The 19,439-nt window shown below is 43.4% G+C and overlaps 1 protein-coding gene across 3 annotated transcripts in view; it reads right to left on the reverse strand.

The window, feature by feature from the left end:
* Window positions 1-9,427, reverse strand: part of VCAN (versican) — a 123,794-nt gene extending 114,367 nt beyond the window's left edge. Inside the window, exon 1 of one of the 3 annotated variants that reach the window (XM_029058875.2) lies at window positions 9,242-9,427. The gene's annotated coding sequence lies outside the window, so the exon portion shown is untranslated. The remainder of the gene's footprint in view (window positions 1-9,241) is intronic. The other 2 variants (XM_007656077.3, XM_007656158.3) reach the window with 2 other exon arrangements.
* Between the last annotated feature and the right edge of the window lie 10,012 nt (window positions 9,428-19,439).

Consider the following 19,439-nt stretch of genomic DNA (forward strand, 5'->3'; position numbering starts at 1 on the left):
CGCAATCTTAATCCCCATTTTACAGATGAGATAACTGAGGCACAGGGAAGTAAAGTAACTTGCCTAAGGTCACACAGCAGACTCATGATGGAGCCCGGATTAGAACCCAGGTCCTTCTGACGCCCAGGCCCACTCTCTATTCCACTAGACTGTGCTGCTTCCCTACTAGAAATTAGAAATAGAAATAAAAGTTCATCAAGGAATACATTAAGCAAAAAAGGTTTCACCCTACAGCATTAGAAATGGTAATCTTACTAAATTTCTAGCAGTTTCTAGCAGAGGCGAAATGACATTTTTGGCTTTCTCTGAAAGAAACATGAATGGTCTAAAGAAACTGACTTTCCTCCTTTTCCATGAGTTGGTTTACTTGTTTGTCATTCTCACAACTTGATGGAGCTTCTGCCCAGGGTATTGAGGCTCATATCCCTCTTCTTGCCCCCTGCCCACCCAGAACCTGGGGTTGGAGGGCCACCCTTTAGGTTCTTATGGTAGTAGGAGACGGAGAGAAGTGAAAGAAGAGAAAGGATATGTTGGGGCCAAGGTTCTTGGGCAGTCTTGTGAGAGAGGAAGAACTCCTATTCATTCATTCATTCATTCATTCAATCGTATTTATTGAGTGCTTACCGAGTGCAGAGCACTGTATTAAGGGCTTGGCAAAGTAGAATACAGCCATAAGCAGACACATTCCCTGCACACGCCAAGCTAACAGTCTAGAGGGTGAAGACAAACATCAGTAAGAATAAATACATTGCAGATATGTACATAGGTGCTGTGGAGCGACGGGGCCGGAGAGTGGGGGGCGGGGGAGAACAAAGGGAGCAAGTCAGGGCAATGCAGAAGGGAATGGGAGAAGAGGAAAGGTGGACCTAGTCTGGGAGGGCCTCTTGGAGGAGATGTGCCCTCAATAAGGCTTTGAAGCGGGGGGAGAGTAATTGTCTCTGCTAATGATAATAATAATGGCACATGTCCAGCATCTAATATGTGCCAAACACCATGTTAAGAATAGTATAAGGAGATCAGATACAGTCCCTGTCCCACATGGAGCGCACAGTTTAAGGGGAGGGAGAACAGGTATTTAATCTCCATTTCACAGCTGAGGAAACAAAGGCATAGAGAAGTGACTCACCCAAGGTCACACAGCAGGCAAGTGGTAGAACTGCGATTAGAAGCCAGGTTTAAAGGGTCACACTGCTCCTGAGTTTGTCCGTCTCTACCACTGTGGATCTGCTATCGTTAGGTTTGGGTTTACAGTTAGGCTCGCCAGGATGGAAATATGGCCAAAGAAATATTTTCAATAGAAAATTTATCTCATGCACAGCATTATCCACTGAATCCAGACTATATAAATAGCTTGAATTTTTTAAAATATAATTTTAGGCCCTCCTAATCTTCCTGTTTCTCAAAGTCCTCTGAAATGCCTACATTTTTTTTCCACTAATGGGTTCTGGAAACACAGTACTCTATAATGCTCTCAGCTACACAAAACTTCCCAAGTCAGATGTTAATTCTGCATTTCCTGTCACTTGTGAAAGTCAATTTTTCCCCTTGGTTTCCATCTTTTAAAACATTTTGCTTCTCGGTTTCTCTCCAGAGGTGGCCCTTTAACTGCTTTTAACTAGCACATTTTACTCCACAGAAATTGGAGCATCTAGGTTGTGCCCCTCTGGCCATTGGAAGATGGTTTATGAACCCAGTAATACATCTTGGGATTCTAGCTTCTTACCATTTTCTCAGATAAAGGTGGGCATGGTGGCAAGAGGGACGACGAGGGGAGAAAACTGAGGCAGCAGTATTCGCTGAAGAGAGAGGGGTCTTTGTAGTCAAGTAACCACAGGCTGGAACTTCAACAAGAATGTCATTCCTTGACACAAAGAGCTCTTAATTTCACTCAGTGAGACACTTTCTGACCCAGTTTGGCTTTCATCCCAAGTACTCAGTACAATATTCTACAGACAGTAAGCACTCAATTAATATTATTGATTGATCACTACCATCTCCATCATCAAAACACCATTTAAGCTTTGACACGTCCAAGGTGATATACTAGGGTCTGTCCGGATAATAATGATGATATATATTTACTATGTTCTAAGCAGTGAGGTAGATACAAGATAATCAGATGGGCCTCATCGCCTATGAAGGAGGGAGAGCAGGTATCTTAACCCCATTTTACCGATGAGGAAAACAAGGCCCAGAAAGGTTAACTGACTTGTCCAAGGACCCAGAACAGGCAAGTGGTGGAACCTGGACTAGAACTCAGGTTTCTTGACTCCCCATTCTATGCTCTTTCCTCTAGGCCACATTGCCTCTCTTTGTCCATTCTAGTCTAGCTCATTTTACTTTCTAATAGGCTTTACCTTCTGATTATGGGGCCAGAAAGTCAGCTTGGGCCAGCAGCTCAGACACAGGCCAATATCATTATCTCTATTTTACCGTCAAGGAGACTCGGGTATAGAGAAGGCGGTTGTCTGGCTCCAGACAATCCAGCAAGCCCAGGGGATGTCAAGGACAGACTCTCAGTTCTATAATCCATCCCTTAGGCTACCTTCCCCTATCTTTGTTTCTATACAATAATGGGGATTCTTCCATTCTGACATTGATCTAAATGAAGGTCATTTGGGGCAAAAAAAATAAAAAAATACATCTATCTTCTAGCCTTTGGGTGAAGTAATTGACATGCAGCTCTCTGAGGCGGGGGTGGAAAATGGCATATGTGTCAGTGAAGTGAGATGGTTCACAGAGGGTTGGGAAATTGAGAGCATTTCACAGGTGGTATGTGTCCTGAGGCCAAGAGGAAGCCTTTATTAGAATACAGTTCTCTTTGGTAATAAACCCCTGGCATGGAGGTCTGGGCTGGGAATCCAAACTAGCTAAGAGGTGAAATAGCCTCATTATGCACATAGGACCACAAATAAACACTTCAATCAGGAAGCTCCAATCCACCTCTCTCAGGGCCCAAAGCCTTAGTGTCAGCTCCTAGGCAAGGAGGAAAAAAGGCAGGAAGCTTTCAAACCTATTAAAATGAATGCTTTGCCTTAAGATTTTTTTTGTGTGTGGTATTTGTTAAGTCCCTACTCTATGCAGATACTGTACTAAGTGCAGGGATAGAGAAAAGTTGTCAGGTTGGGTGCAGTCTCTGTTCCACATGGGGGCACAGTCTTAATCCTCGTTTTACTGATGAGGTGACTGAGGCACAGAGAAATGAAATGCCTGGCCCAAGGTACCACAGTGGACAAGTGGCAGAGCCAGAATTAGAACCAGGTACTTCTTACTCCCAGGCCGATGCTCTATTCATTAGACAACATTGCTTCTCTTTTTTAAAACCCAGGGCTTATTTTTCAACTGTAAAATGAGGTAAAAAAGACTGTGAGTTCCACAGGGGCAGGGATGGGTTCTAATAATAACAATTATCAATAATAATAATTGTGGTATGTTAAAAACTTAGTATGTACCAAGAACTGTACTAAATGCTGGGGTAGATACAGGATAATTAGGTCCCACACGGAGCTCACAGTCTTAGAAGGAAGAAGAGCAGGTATTGAACCCCCTTTTGAAAATGAGGGAACTGAGGCACAGAGAAGTTAAGTAACTTGCCCATGGTAACACAGTAGGTACATGGCAGAGTCAGCATTAGAACCCTGCTGCTTCCAATCTGATAACCTTGCATCTACCCCAGCACTTTGGACATAGTAAGCACCTAATAATTGCCATCATCAATACTATTTCAGTTTAATATGGGCCTATGGTGACATTTCTGACATAGATCTAAAAACGTTTCTGGAAATATAACAGTATTATTATTATAATACTTATAAAGCAGTTGCTATGTGTCAAGCACTGTTCTAAGCACTGGGGTAGATACAAGTAGGTACAATCACATCAGACCCAGTCCCTGTCCCACTTGGGGCTCACAGTCTAAGCTTGAGACATTTTACAAGTGGCCACCATTTGGAACGTTTAGATTGCCTGGGATTCCATGACTAAGGTATGAAGAAAGTGGGTGGCTGCTGAAATGAGGTGAGTCCTGCTTTGGGGAAAGTGCAATCATCTTTAGGGTGAAGAAGGAGATGGGCCTTTCCTCTTTGGCTCTTTCCACACTCTTACTAAGCCACCCTCGGGGCATGGCAGAATCTGCTACTGTGGAAGTCTGAGATGCTCTGTTCTAGAATGAGAGATTGCATCTGCTTTCCCTACCAGCTATCTTGTACCACATACTACTGGGCACAGGGAAAACGGGTGAGGGAGTGTATATGACTCAGAGCTAACTATAACTTCTAGGGCCAGACCAACCCATGGGCACGACCCGCTGGTGGTAGGACATACGTTTCCCCCGCCTAATCATTGGTGTCTGAGGAATACCCAGCCCGTGTGAGTACAGTTCTTTGAATCCCTGATTTTATTTGGAATATACCATAGCATTTCCTAACTTTTTTTCATATGCCCAGAATGCTTTTAGAGCTTCATTCCGAAGGGATGGAGAGTCGTTAGTGAGTTAGAGAGCAATCACTGTCAAGTCCCAGGAGCGATCTGGGTCTGCTTCGGGAATGCAGATAAAAAATTAGTGCAGAGGTGAATTGCTGAATTGGATAAAAACAGTGTGGAGATGAACTGCTGAATTGGATGCAGATCCAATATTTTGGGATGGAGAGCCTGTTGAAGATTCAGAGCCCTCCAGTCTAACCCAACCACATTCCCCATTTCACCCACCTTCCTGATTCCCTTTCCCTTTCCTCATCCTTACAATAGGTGGGTGGGATTGCCCAAGTGTCAGGTGATGAGAAGATTTTCCTCTGCTGTCACCTCTGTCACAATTGACAGGCCAGATATAGGCGGAAATTAGTTATGATATTTTGGAAAGTGTGGCTGGCCGAAAGGTTAAGCTGCAGAAGAGGAGCCGGAGGAAACTGAGAGGTTGAAGATAGGCAGGAAAGGCAGGGGGGACAGGGAAAAGAGTTATTGATTGATCAGTCAGGGGTGAAGGGCTGCACAGTACAGGTAGAAGGGAGAGATTTTAAGAGCAGAAGGGAGACCTTTGGAAAGACAAAAGGAAGGAGGGGAATGTGGAAATAGGAGAGAGCATTGAGGGGCTTCTGGAGAAGTCTGTGCTACTAGGTACTCAACAAATGTCACTGATGGATTGATTCACTGATGACCTCTATCTTGCCAGCGAAATAATTAGCCATCAGATGCTGCAGGAGGGGGGGTGGGAACATGGGGCTTTGGGAGAAAGTTGAAGGTTAAGAATGGTGTAGTGGATAGAGCACAGGCCTGGAAGTCAGAAGGTCAGAGGTTCTAATCCCGACTCTGCCACTTGTTTGCTGTATGACCTTGGACAAGTCACTTCACTTCTTTGGGCCTCAGTTCCCTCATTTGTAAAATGGGGATTGAGACCCCGAGCCTCATTATGAGACAGGGACTGTGTCAATCCAATTTGCTTGGATCCACCCCAGTGCTTAATACAGTGCCTGGCACATAGTAAGAGCTTAATGAATACCATTATTATTATTGACTAAAGAGCAAATTTTAAACCTGAAAGTAATTTCATAACGTTTATTATGACTTCCCCAGAGATCAATAGGAGTTCCAGAAATGTGGAAAAAGCAGGAGTAGAAAAATCTTCTTGAGTCTTCTATCGATGAGGGCCATTCTGACAGGGAATGAGCTGGAGGTGAGGACTCAGTCCAGGATGTGTGAACCATGAGAGATAAGGGAGATGGGAGTCGAATTTAGAAGAGCCATGATATTTATTCCTTTATTGCTCCAAAAGTTACCTTCCGTCTGCTGAATCAAAGAAAAGCTTCTTCTCATCTAAGGCGATAGAGGTAAGGTAATATGTCTTCAGTTAGAAATAAACTCCTCAGAAATGTTAACTAGCTGGGCATCAACTGTTTTGAGTCCACTGCAGTCTTTATCTTTTTCCCATAGGCCCTGACAAACACATTTAGTTAACAAATGCCCGTTGGAACTGAATGGCTCGGATCAATCGTCCAAATACCCTGGATAAACCCACAGTACATTTTTCCCCTAAACCAGACAAATTATAGCTATTGGAGCCTTTCATAGGAACTGGACTAAAGGTTAAGAGATATCCACTGTTCAGCTTGCGGGAAATGTGAGAATGACTGCTCATTTTCTGTTTGTCTAGTCAAGGAGACTCCACATGCACAAGGACTGTTTTCAAACGGAGTTGATAAGTGAGCTGAAAAGGTTCAATTTGTGTTTCTTGAATTCTTTTCAGAATCTACCACACTAAAGACTCTTCATAAATGTTAAGCCCAATGGAATGTCAATTATTACCCAAGTTAAATAAAATACAATATTAAAAATAGAGGGAGGCATACCCATCTGCAAAGGGACAAGCAAAGAGAGTTCTAGAAAGCAGAACAATCAGCATCAGTTGAGGAAGGTTCGTGGCCAAAGAAAATTCCCCTAAGGGAGGGCAGAGCAGAGAAACGCATCCACTAGGTGGAGCCTGATTTCCCATATTCCATTCCCAATTTGATTCTCCTGGGGAAAAATAGTTATAGCATTTATTAAAAGCTCACTGTACGAAGCACTGTACTAAGCACTGGTTAAGAGTAGATGGGAGAGAATGAGGGAGAAACAGAAGGAAAGGGGTTGGGAAGAGGGGCGACTTAAATCACCTCGTTGAAAATACTAGAGACCCCTGAAGACCCAAGCACAAACTGTAGTGGAGTAACCTTCTCGAGAGTAAACGGAGTATCTGGGAGACCTCACAACTCAAGGTGCTATATGCAAGACAGCTAGGTTAGGGAAAATGGATCTACTGCTCATGTTCTTCCTCAAGTTCCCCCAACTACTTCCCTCTGAAAGCTTCACTTGAACATCAGAGCTAGGTAGGGACTGTTCCCAACCTAAACAAGGGCTCAGGAATAATAACAATAATATTAGTAATAATAAAATTAAGAATGTACTAAGCAGTGGGATAGAAACAAGTCAACAGATCAGACACAGTCCTGTCCCACTCAGATAGTCTAAAAGGGAGGGAAAAGACAGTTTATCCCCCATTTTACTGGGGCTTAGAGCAGCGTGGCTTAGTGGAAAGAACATGGGCTTGGGAGTCAGAGGTGGTGGGCTCTAAACTCGGCTCCGCCATTTATCAGCTGTGTAACTTTGGCAAGTCACTTCACTTCTCTGTGCCTCTGTTACCACATCTGTAAAATGGGCTTAAGACTGGGAGCTCCATGTAGGACAACCTTATTACCTTGTATCTACCCCAGTCCTTAGAACAGTCCTTGGCACATAGTAAGCACTTAACAAGTACCATTATTATTATTACTAAGTGACTTGCTCAAAGTCACACAGCAAGCACATAGTAACAGAACTGGGATGAGAACCTGGGTCTCCTGCCTCCCTTCCCAGAGTTCTTTTCACTAAAACCCACATCTTCACAGTCATACACAAAAGAGTCTGCTTTACTTCTTACCACTGACTGCCATAATACCTGCTCTAGCTAGAGCTGTTAGGAGCCCCTATAGGCAGGAACCCTGGGAAGCCAGTGACTGTGGTAAATTATCTTATTTTTTCTTGCAGGTGCTTCTACTTGCTCCATGCTGGGGGCTGTTGATGGAGCAGGAACCTTCTGAGACCATCAGCTATGCTGCCTCCCCAGGTCTCCAGGGCCAAAGCCATGGCCCAGTGAGAGGGCAGGAGTGGAAGACCGGACAGCAATACCCCAATACCCCCTGCTCCCCCTCCTCCCCTTTAGCCTCATTTCTCTCCTGAGGAGGAAGATGCAACACCAACAGGTGGACAAGTGAGGATAGACCAGGTGCCGGGGCGACCTCAAGTTTTGGACATTTTGGATCAAAAGCTCGCTGTCTTTGTTCCTCTGTTCACTCTCAGCTCTCCCACCTCTAGCTCTTCATACACATTGTTTCCCTTGCTTAGAACACCCTCCCTTCCAAGCTCTTTCCTCCCCGTGACTGTCAAGTCACCCTTAACAAAACTTTCATCCTTCCTTCTCACAGGCCCATAACCTTAGCATTTGCCATGATTCGTCCTTCTCCTTCAACCCAGATATTCTGTCAGTCACTAAATCTTGATGATTCTATTTCTTCAACAACTCCAGATTTTGCTTCTTTCTCTCCATCCCAACTGCTATAGCAGGGGTTCGAGCACTTGTCGTATCCTGCCTCTACTCTTGCATCAGCCACCTTGCTAGCCTCTCTGCCTCCAGCCTCTCCATTCATGCTTCATTCTCTGCCCAGATGGTTTTTCTAATAAATAAATAAATAATTCCACAACTCTCCCTAACACTTCCAGTGCCTCCAATGATTATCCATCCTTCTTAACATTAAGTAGAAATTTCCCATCATTTGATTCAAGGTATGCAATCAGTTCTCTCTCCCTTACTTATCTTCATTCCTCTCCCACTGCAATCCAGCCCCTACACTTTGCTTCCCTAATACCAACTTACCCTGTCTCTCACTCTTGATTCACCTGCTCACACCTTCCTCCCCTATTAACCCCACCAATGTGCACTCTCCTCCTCGTCAAAGCCCTACTGCAATCATAGCTACCCTAGGAAACTTTCCTAAGTTCTCACCCCTCTGCTCTATTTTCCCTTCCTCGTGCCTCACCCGAAATGCTCAATAATTCCACTTATTGACTATAACTTTCCTCACGCTCAAACCCCCCTTAAATTCCCCCCTGCACCAATAATCTTTCCCTGACTGGTTTCCCAGCATCATAAGTCATAATCACCTCTTCAACCAATTTATGAATATATTCATACCTTCTTTAGCCCTTATGTGCATATATCTACTTGATTATTTAGGTCATTCTAGTTGTAAATATGTTTGTCTCCTCTGTTAGAGTGTAAACTCTCTGGTGGCAAAAAACATGTCTTACCTATATTCTGTTCTTTCCAAATACCCGGTACCAAGGTGTTCAATTACTACTATCACTACTAGCTCCAAAGCCCAAGATTACATTTGCTATCCGTATTATAGTCAGTAAATACTCATCTATCAGGATTAGTGGTGGAGAAGCCAAAGAGAAATTCATGATACCCACAGACACTTCTAAAATAAAAGAGAACTCAGAAGCCGAATTTGATGGCAAAGGGAGAGAAAAATAAGAAAGCTAAATCACATCTGAGTGATTACACTGGAATAGGTATATAGGCTTAACACATAAATAAACTACCAACCTCTTCAGGGAGACTGCAGAAGTTTTAAGCACGTGTACTCACATGGTTTTAAGCACTTGTACTCACATGGTATCTTGTGGAGCAGGCTATCAGGCAAAGCTGTCAGAGTTCACCCAACAAGGAAAAAAACACAAGCAAGAAAACCTTCACTTCTGAATTTAAAGGTCAACCTTGTTTAGCAATGTGATCTTGTCCCCAGAGCACCCTGGGAAATGTAGTTTCCAGGCAGAAAGGGTTGCAGGACTACATATTCCCTCCAGGTTCTGACTTCCCTGATCTCAGTTTCACATCCAGGAGATGTCTGAACATTTCTACACCAGGCTCTACCAACAATCAGCCCCACCTCAGAGCCATTTATTCCCATCTCGCACCTGCCAGAAACAGGGCTTTTCTTGTAACGAGCAATGGGGAAAGTGTTTTTGGAGCCCAGATTTTAAGTATCCCAGCTAATTATGTTGCTTGGAACCTTATCTGTGTCAGTCACAGTGCATAGAGATAGCAACTAGTCCAATTTCTGATACAGATCAAAGAAATAGAAATTAAGTCACAAACCATATTTTCTTCAACCTTGAGCTCAAATCATAGCCTGTGGACTCTCCTCTTAAAAATAATTTGATGACATAATATATAATCAATCCACCACAGGAGAATAAATTTACTTGCCTGAAGACACAGCCCAAGGCTAACATAAGGAAATTCACTGTCCTAACTCATTGGTCAATTCACTAGACTTGTCATTCTCTGCATTTCTTGTTATTGTTATTTCTCTAGTGTAAGATTTTACTATGTATATTTGAATGGTTCAATATCATCCGAGAAAAAATTGTCATGTAAATCTTCCTCTGCCAAGTTTGAAACCTATCAAAGCTTGTGGTTTCTGCTTCTACTGACCTTGAACCCTTGAATGTCTGAGCTTGTTTTATCTTGGAAAAGTGCAGCTTCCATTTTTCAGAGTAGAATCCGTGGCTTTTTGCCCATCAAATAGTTCTTAGAAAGCAGCACTCTGATTAGTCAAAAGTGAGTGAATTTAATGGATTAGGTGGACCACAGGGGGAAAACCAAAAGAAAAAGGGGCTTATCAAATGTATTTCTACTTTAAAGCATCAGATTAACTGGAAATAATTTCAGGTGTTTGATAAAGAGTCCGGGCTTGTGAATCAGAGGTCATGGGTTCGACTCCTGGCTCTGCCCCTTGTCAGCTGTGTGACTGTGGGCAAGTCACTTAACTGCTCTTGGCCTCAGTTACCTCATCTGTAAAATGGGGATTAACTGTGAGCCTCACGTGGGACAACCTGATGACCCTGTATCTCCCCCAGCGCTTAGAACAGTGCTCGGCACATAGTAAGCGCTTAACAAATACCAACATTATTATTACTATAAATACAAACTGGAAGTCGAAAGAAAACCTGCAACATTTTGACCCCAGGAATTTCCACTACAGCTGAGTAGTAGAAGCCTTGGAAGAACCTAGACAACAGCTGATCTTCCTTTCCTTCTGCCCCTTCTCCTCCCCCCACCCTTGCTCTTCCCTCTGGTGCCTCCCTCTCCCCCCTCCTTCTGGGGTACTGCTCTGCCTCTCCACCTGGTTGCTGGAGTATCTAAGTAGGCTGGACATCGATACTTAGATGGCATGGTTGACTTAACTGCTGTAATGTCAGGCAGGTGGAGTGTGTGGCTCGGGGCTGCTCTGTGGGGCTGACCAGCTAGAGAGGTCACTACGGACCCCCTGTGTCCCCCCACCCCCCAGCCAAACTGACTCCACCATTCAATTCCTGCTGCCGCGTAGCCAAACTGCAGGTAGAAGCCCTTATTTAGCATCTCTCTGTGGTTCTGGAGCGATTAGAGAACCTCGGCTCAGACTTCCACAATATCTGTGGGGAGAGGATGGGGGTGATAGTGACTCCTGGGGTGGGGGTCAGCACACGGTCTCCTAGGAGTGGACTGACATACCTCCCATCACCTCAAACTTGACATGTCCAAAACAGAGCTCCTCATCTTCTCACCCAAACCCTTTCCTCCCCCTAACTTTCCTGTCACTGCAGCAGCGCCACCTTCCTTGCTATCTCCCAAGCTTGTAATCTTGGTGTTATCCTTGACTCATCTCTCTCACTGAACTCATACATTCAATCTATCATTAAATCCTGTCTATTCAACCTTCACCACATCACTAAAATCTGCCCTTTCCTCTCTAACCAAACTGCTACCATGTTAATAAATCACTCATCATCCCACCTGGGTTACTGCTTCAGACTCCTTGCTGAGCTCCCAACCTCCTGTCTCTCCCCACTCCAGGCCATACTTTATTCTGCTGCCCAAATCATTTTTCTACAAAAATGTTTAATCCATGTTTCCCCACTTCTCAAGAACTTCCAGTGGTTGCTCATCCATCTCTGCATCAAACAGAAACTCCTAACAGCTTTAAATCACTCTGTCACCTTCCTACCTCCCACACATCCTGCCTCTCTCCTGAAACGCCCTCCCTCTTCATATCCGACAATTACCCTGCCCACTTTCAAAGCCTTACTGAAGGCACATCACCTCCAAAAGGCCTTTCCTGACTAAGCCCTCATTTCTTTTTCTCCTACTCCTTTCTGTGTCACCCTGATTTGCTTCCTTTATTTATCTTCCACGCAAGCCCCCCAGTACTTATGTACATATCCAGGGTGGCCTAGTGGAATGACCACGGACCTGGGAGTCAGAGGACATGGGCTCTAATCCTGGCTCTGCTGTGAATCTGCTGCGTGACCTTAGGCAAGTCAAGGCAAGTCACTTTACTTCTCTGTGCCTCAGTTACCTCATCGGTAAAAAGGGGGCTAAGTCTGTGAGCCGCATGTGAGACTTGATGACCTTGTCTCTACCCCAGCACTTGGCACATAGTAAGCACTTAGATACCATCATTATTACCATTTTTATTCTCTATAATTGATTTATATTAATATCTGTCTCCCCCTCTAGACTGTAATCTTGTGTTGGTCAGGGAAAGTGACTACCAACTCTGTTGAATTGTACTCTCCAAAGTGCTTAGTACATTGCTGTGCACACAATAAGCTCTCAATGAATACAGTTGACTGGTTGATTGCCCAACAACCCCAGTGGGCTACAGAAAGCCTCTGCAAATAAGAATAATACCATTCCTCTCCAAACTCCTTGAGCAAGTTTTCTATACCTAGTGTCTCAAATTCTTCTCTTCCAATTTTCTCCTTGATCCCCTCCAATCTGTCTTCCGTCCCCTTCACTCCACAGAAACCATCCTCTCAAAGGTCATAAATGAAATCCTTCCTCTCAAGTAATAAGATTAATATTATTTGTCATACTTAAGTTTTTACTATGTACCAAGTACTGTACTAAGCAGTGGAGTAGATACAGGTTAATGCAGGTGGAAACAGTACCTGTCCCACATGGGGCTCACAGTCTAGACGAGAGGGACAACAGGCATTGATGGTGAACTGACTGGACTATGGTGGGAGACGTTATTTCCTATCCACAAGTGACACTGCACCTCGCTTGCTGTGTGATTCCCCAAGCTATATTTTACAATAAATGCATTTTCTAAGAAACTCATTGGTCCCCTGTCAGACAGTAGAGCCGGTGTCTTGGACTGATTAATGGACACCTCCTTCTGACCCTCATCAGGATTTAATTGTGCTGTTGTCAAGAGGCCTCTGTCTTCATTGGAACAAGCAATTTAGGCTTCATTAAATTCTCCACTTGTCTTTGACATTCTATACTTACATTAGGGGGGCAATTCACTCCAAATTGCTCACTCAAGCGTGATGAGAAGGGAGGGAAATCATGAGGAGTAATAGGTGTAGACATTTGGAGAAGCCCTCTACTTCTCACAGTAGAGTGTGAGAACATTATGATTAATATTCACGAGTCTTAGCTTTGCTGTATCAGCAAACACTGCAGAAACACTTGTCCCTGCTGCAAAGATGCTTTATGGCCATAGTCCCATATTAAACATGGCTGTTAAGAGGAGTCTTTATATTCATTTTGAGGGGGGCTTATCTCCCTGGACTTGTGTTTGTTTCATTTAGTGGCAGGTCAGGTGTGTCTCGATCTTTTTACAAAATGAATTTTTTGAGGCAGAGGAAAGAAAGAATCTGAGCTCTCATGATGAAAAGTACAATAAACTTTGGCCGTTACCTGGGTTTCTGCACTCATGGCCTTATCCTGCGGCATATATCTGTAATTTATTTATATTGATATCTGTCACCCTTTCTAAGACTCTAAGCTCTCTGTGGGCAGGGAATGTGTCTACCAACTAACTCTGTTGTATTCCCCCACATGCTTAGTACAGTGCTCCGCACACAATAAGTGCTCAATAAATACCATTTATTGATTGATTGGTAATACACAGTTAGGAAGTGGGATATAGAGGAAGCGACAACTAAAAAGACTGAGAAGGATTTTCCAGAGAGGTTGGAGGAGAACCAAGAGAGGTCTATGTCAGAAAAATCAATATTAGTTAATGTTTCCAGGAGGAGGGGTAGACCAAGGTCAGAGGCAGCTGAGAGACTAAGGAGGATTAAGATGGGATAGAATCTGGGTTTGGCAGAAAGGTTAATGATGACGTTGGAGGGAGTAGTCCCAACGGAGTCAAAGGGGGCGAAAGCTGAATTTATACAATACAGGAGGGAGTTGGAAGAGGAAATTGGAGGCAGCAGATGCCAACAACCCGCTTGAGAAATGTGGACAGAAATGGGACGAGGTAGACGAGGCATTTGCATTTGATTAGTATGTGGAGGAAGGCATTCTGAGAGTCTCTGATATTTGTTGTGCACTTAGTGTGTGCAGAGCAGTGGGTGAGGGACTCTTCGAGAGAGAGAGATAGAGGAGAGGGAAAGGGATCTGGGTGAAGAGGAACAAGGAGAGACAAAGTGCCAGGCTGGGAGAAAGACACAGAGTTCCATACAGGAGATAACCCCAGCAGACTGTAGCTGGGATTGTAAACTACCCCACTAGCTTGTAAACTCCTCAAGGGCAGGATCATCTCTGCTAATGCTATTATATTCTCCCAAGTGCATAGGACAGTGATAACACAGAGTAAGCAGTGGTATTTATTCAGTGTTGTACTAAGCACTTGGGAAAGTACAATACACTAGAGTTGGTCAGAGGCCATGCACCGCCTTCATTTGGAAGCAGCATGGAGTAGTGGATAGCCCATGGGCCTGGGAGTCAGAAGGTCAGAGATTATAATCCCGATCTGCCACTTGTCTCCTGTGTGAGTTTGGGCAAATCACTCCACTTCTCTGTGCCTTAGTTATAGCTTCTGCCCCCCTCCTCTACTCCCAACTCAAATCTGCCATTACCCCTGGCAGGTCAGACCCATCCATAGTGCACTTTTATCGCAGGGGATGAGGCTGTACCCTCAGCATAGGGAAGGAAAGGCGTTCATCCCCACACGAACAGCTCAAGGGACACAATTGCATCCACCTTCAGATTTAATGGAACTACCTTCTCCCCCTTGGCAGGGATCAGAAGGAGAAACTGGATCATTATTTAGCATTTATTTGGCAATAAGATAATAAATTATAAGGGTGGAAAAGATTAGACTATCCCTATCTCCAGTAATAATAATGTTGGTATTTATTAAGTGCTTACTTTGTGCAGAGCGGTGGGGTAGTTACAGGGCAATCAGGTTGTCCCATGTGAGGCTCACAGTTAATCCCCATTTCACGGATGCGGTAACTGAGGCACAGAGAAGTTAAGTGACTTGTCCACAGTCACACAGCTGACAAGTGGAGACCCGGGATTCAAACCCATGACCTTTGACTCCCAAGCCCAACCTTCTTCATAAAACCTGCTACTCTCCAGTTCACTGATCATTCCTCCCAAGCCAACATTCTAACTTTACCTCATTCTTGACTCTCCCACTTTCATCCTCTCGCTCACACTGCTCCACTGGCTTGGAACTCCCTCGCTTCCCATAGCCAAAAAACTACAACCCTCCCCACCCTCATAAAATCCCAACTCCTCCGACAAAGTTTCCCATTGATTTCCAATGCTCCCAGTCATTTAAATCCATCAACCACCACATTTGGTTATTTACAGCCACATCTCCTCCATCCCTCATGAATGATTAATCAATTGTACAGTCTATTCTGTTTATCCTGATGGTAAATATTTTTCTGTCTCCCCTATTAGAGTCTAAGCTCCTTGTGAGGAGAAAACATGTGCTTCTGTTGCGTTTTTTCTCAAGGGCTTAATACATAGTGCACTGCATCCAGTAGGTGCTGAGTAAATTTCTTTACTGTTACTACTGGAACATTAATAACCCCACTGCTTAGATCTACTCCATTCTCTCTGAGGTTCCAAACGTGATACCTAGTAAGCTCCAGTTATACTACTGGGCAACTGGGCTCTAACATGTCCCGTATTTCACGACCCTGGAGAAGACTCCAAGAGATCCTTTGGAATCCCACCCCATCCTTAGAAATGTGGTTAATTATGCCACAACCAAACTTCTCTTAAATTTATATTTGTAGTCTGAGTCTCACACGATGAACCAGATGTCCCCAGAAGGAAATATCTGATAAAAATAACTAGGGTTGAAAGCTAACATTAAACACTGGCATGGATTACCCTTGTAAGGCGGGACTCTTGATCCAAGAAAGACAGGGTGGTCTAGTGGAAAGAACACGGGGCTGGGAGCCAGGAGTACCAACTTCTAGTCCCAGGTCTGCCATTAGCCGGCTCAGGGACCTTGGGTAAATCATGTAACTTACAAGCCTATCAGTTTCCTCGTCTATAAAATGGTGATTACACACCTGCTCGCCTACCTTTTAGATTGGGAATCCCGTGGGGAATAAATACTGCATCCAATTTGGTCATCTTGAATCTATCCCAATTGTTAGAATGTAGTAAACACTTAATAAATTCCAATAAAAACCATGGCCTTACTTGGTGGACTGAATGACCTTCCCAGGATTATAGGAGGAATAGTGACTTTTAGCCTTGAAATAGGTTGTTTAGAACATGATCTATTCCGTATGTGTGATTTTTACAAGTAAGGTTAATCCTACACCTCACACTCTGTATTCTCTGGAACTCTGTTGCTTTAACCCCCAAAATGTCTGTGAACTAAGTGGGGTTTCATCTGTGATTTTTTTCCTTGCATTGAAAATTTGTGTACTGTGTTTGTGTGTGTTTGGAATAAAAATACTTGGGGGAATATTTAGGGGTTAGAAAATTATAACTTTCCCCAATTAATCCTAAACAGATAAACTGAACAAACCACAAAGGACTATAGAGTGCCCTAACCCCCAAAGCTCCTCCAAAATGAATTCACCACCCATCTGCCAGGGGAGAGCAGAAAATATATTTAGGTCATGGAGTGCTATTTACATTCAGCAAATAAGAGCCCAATAGCAGATAATTTTGTGCCGATAGATGAAAGTAACAAATACACATTGAAACCCACCACCAAATCCATCCATACCCTGATCATAAGAACCAATCTTCCATTTTGGGAGTGGAAGTGGCCAGAGGTCGTGACCCTGTGGGGAGTGGGGTTCGGAGAACTAATAGGCCTCAGACAGCCATATCTCTCAGCTCTTGCCAGAGACCCAGAGCGAGTGAATCTGTCAGGACTCTGGCTCAGAAAGCTGTGGAATTAGCCAGTCCGACCCTTATGGAGAAACAGATATTTTGGAAAAGATCTGTTGCCTTAGCCACACTTCATTCAGCCAGCCATCTGCCATTTGTTTCCCATTCCATTAAAGTGATGTAAATGCCAAAAAAATAATACTGGCCATAGGATTTGGCCATAAGGGAACCATTTAGTAAATTGTTGCTATATGGTGGCTTAGTGGGAGTTAATGGATCTCTCTGGGCAGGGTGGAGTTGACTGCCTTCAGGTGGCTGATTCCACCAAAAAAAAAAAATGGTGAAGTCTACAAATAAAAGGGGAGGATATCTGTGTTTCTCTGTGGGATTTCCTCAAGCTGAAAGTCTTTTCCTCAGGGATGTCTAACCAGTCTCCACTGGCCTCTTGCAGCCTTGGGAAGAACAGCAGTGCTATGTGGACTTTTCCCTTAGTTATCAATTAATAGTATGTATTTACTGTATACAGGGTGCCGCACTTGGGAGAGTACAATACAATCAAGTCGGTCCATCAGTAGCAACGAGTGTCCCCAGTACTGAGCCATCGTAGGGGCTGGAACAACACATTTCTTGCATCCAGTCACCAGGGAGCTTGAGGAGAGGATTAGGGCCACAGAGTTTTTTTGACGGAATCAGGGACAACTCATTCCTCCACTCCCTACTTAAACGTGGCCACCAGCAGCCCTCACAGGTACCTAACAAAGATGCATGCTACATCACTAGTGTGACCCTGAACACACAGCATGATTTATGAAGTTATGTGCACCATTTGAGGAAGCAAGCTCAAGGCCACCCAAATCTAGTACGTTTCTCCCGGGGAACTACTGATCCCCCAACCCCTTCACCCTGCACATCGCTCTGCCTGCTCTAGAATCTTTATGTTCCTCTCCCAGGGCTCTGAACACAAACTGCAGAACTTGGCAGAAGGAGGTGAGGTGGAGGGTGGCTAGCTGCTGAAGATCGAAGTACTAGGCATCTGGTGCTGTAACAGTAATGGACAGAAGACAGACTAGCTGAAAACTGGGCAGCCAGTATAAAATCAAACAACCTAACACCCTAGACCCACTTTTTCACCCCTGATGCTGCAAGAGGAGAAAAACATCTCTAACTCAGGTCACCAAAGTGGAGGGGAAAATGATCATTTTCTGTACTCCTCTGACCAGAGGTTTCTGGATGAATCAAAACCAATTTTCCTCTGAAATTTCCTTATTCTTTTGGAACTTCTTACGGGGAGGATCCAGTGCTGAAAATCTACTTATTCACTTATTCATTCTCCTACCCATATTTTCTTACACTTCCAATTTCAAATATAGCTGTATCCTACCTCCCACTCACACTAATTGTAGATTTTTTGCATTTGGTGTCTTCCTGTTCAAAGATTCTTGAGGGCGGGTCCCGGGTCTCACACCTCTGTTATATACCACCCCCGGCCCCAACCCCCAGAGCTTAGCAAAGTGCTCTGAAAATAGTTGTCAGTAAATATTACTGACTGATAGATCAAATGTAGAGTTAGCAGAAATATCACAGACTGGTAAACTTCGGGCAGGAGGATTGAAATATTAATTATGCCTATAGGATTGATACGCTGTATGATTGGGACCATGTATGTATCTAAATATGTGGTAAGTTGAAAAGAAATAGCTTTAAAGAATAATAACTAGAGCTTCAAGTTTGGCACAAAGAATCCTTTTTCTTACCAAAATCATGCCAAACTTTGGAGTGCTACCATAAAATATGCAGGAAACACAGATTTGGAAGGCCACGTCTTATGAAGAATGACTAAAAATTCCCCAGCAGATCATGTTGCAAGATTGATGGTGGTATAAAATCTCACACCCATAACTTGTTCCAAATTTCATAGCTATGTGGCCCAAATCTGACTTCAGAATTTCATCTGTTTTTAATAAGTTTTGAATAGAAATTTTCTTGAAAATTTTGGTTAAAGAACAAGGATTTTTTCTTATTTTTCTGCACAATTTAGATGCATAATGATTTTCCTTTTACAGAATAAATTAAAAGATTTGAAACTCTGTGTTTTCACTGTCAACAGATGAATTTTACTATTCAAAAATATTGAATTCATTTCAGACAGCATTTTAAAAATCTGCAGTTGTTATAATTTGATTCATACTCAGAACCTTATTAGAGAATTTCACCCTAAAAGAACATAAAATGTTTTATTATGAGAGGGTGAGCTTTTTGTTTAGTTTTAAAGAAATACCACCAATTTAGTGATGCTTGATACTAGTTGTGCCTTTGGCTAAAGACCTTGAACTTTTTAAACAGAGACTCTGTTTGAAATCATAGAAAACTAGTTACAGACTCTATTCAGTGAAATTCGATCATTGTCTAAATCCATAAATTTCTTACTTTGTGTCACCTGAATGTTGGATTAACTGATTTTTAGTATGAAGAAGGACTACCAGAAGGGAAAAGTGAGGTAAAATAGCTCATGTGAAAACTTAACTATCTGGCAAAAGACACTGAAGGGTGCCCATGTATCTCCCTCCTTGCTCCTCATTTGGGATTTAGGGTTCCACTTAGCAACAACCCCTTGATCACCCCATATCTTAGGTTTTTGCAAATGCAGAGTTTGAAGCAGTGTATGTGCTGGATCTCTCTAAGGAACCACATGGATCTGAATATATGCTGGGGCTCA

This window comes from Ornithorhynchus anatinus, chromosome 1 (genome assembly GCF_004115215.2).
Source record: "Ornithorhynchus anatinus isolate Pmale09 chromosome 1, mOrnAna1.pri.v4, whole genome shotgun sequence".
In the NCBI taxonomy this organism is placed as follows: Eukaryota; Metazoa; Chordata; class Mammalia; order Monotremata; family Ornithorhynchidae; genus Ornithorhynchus; species Ornithorhynchus anatinus.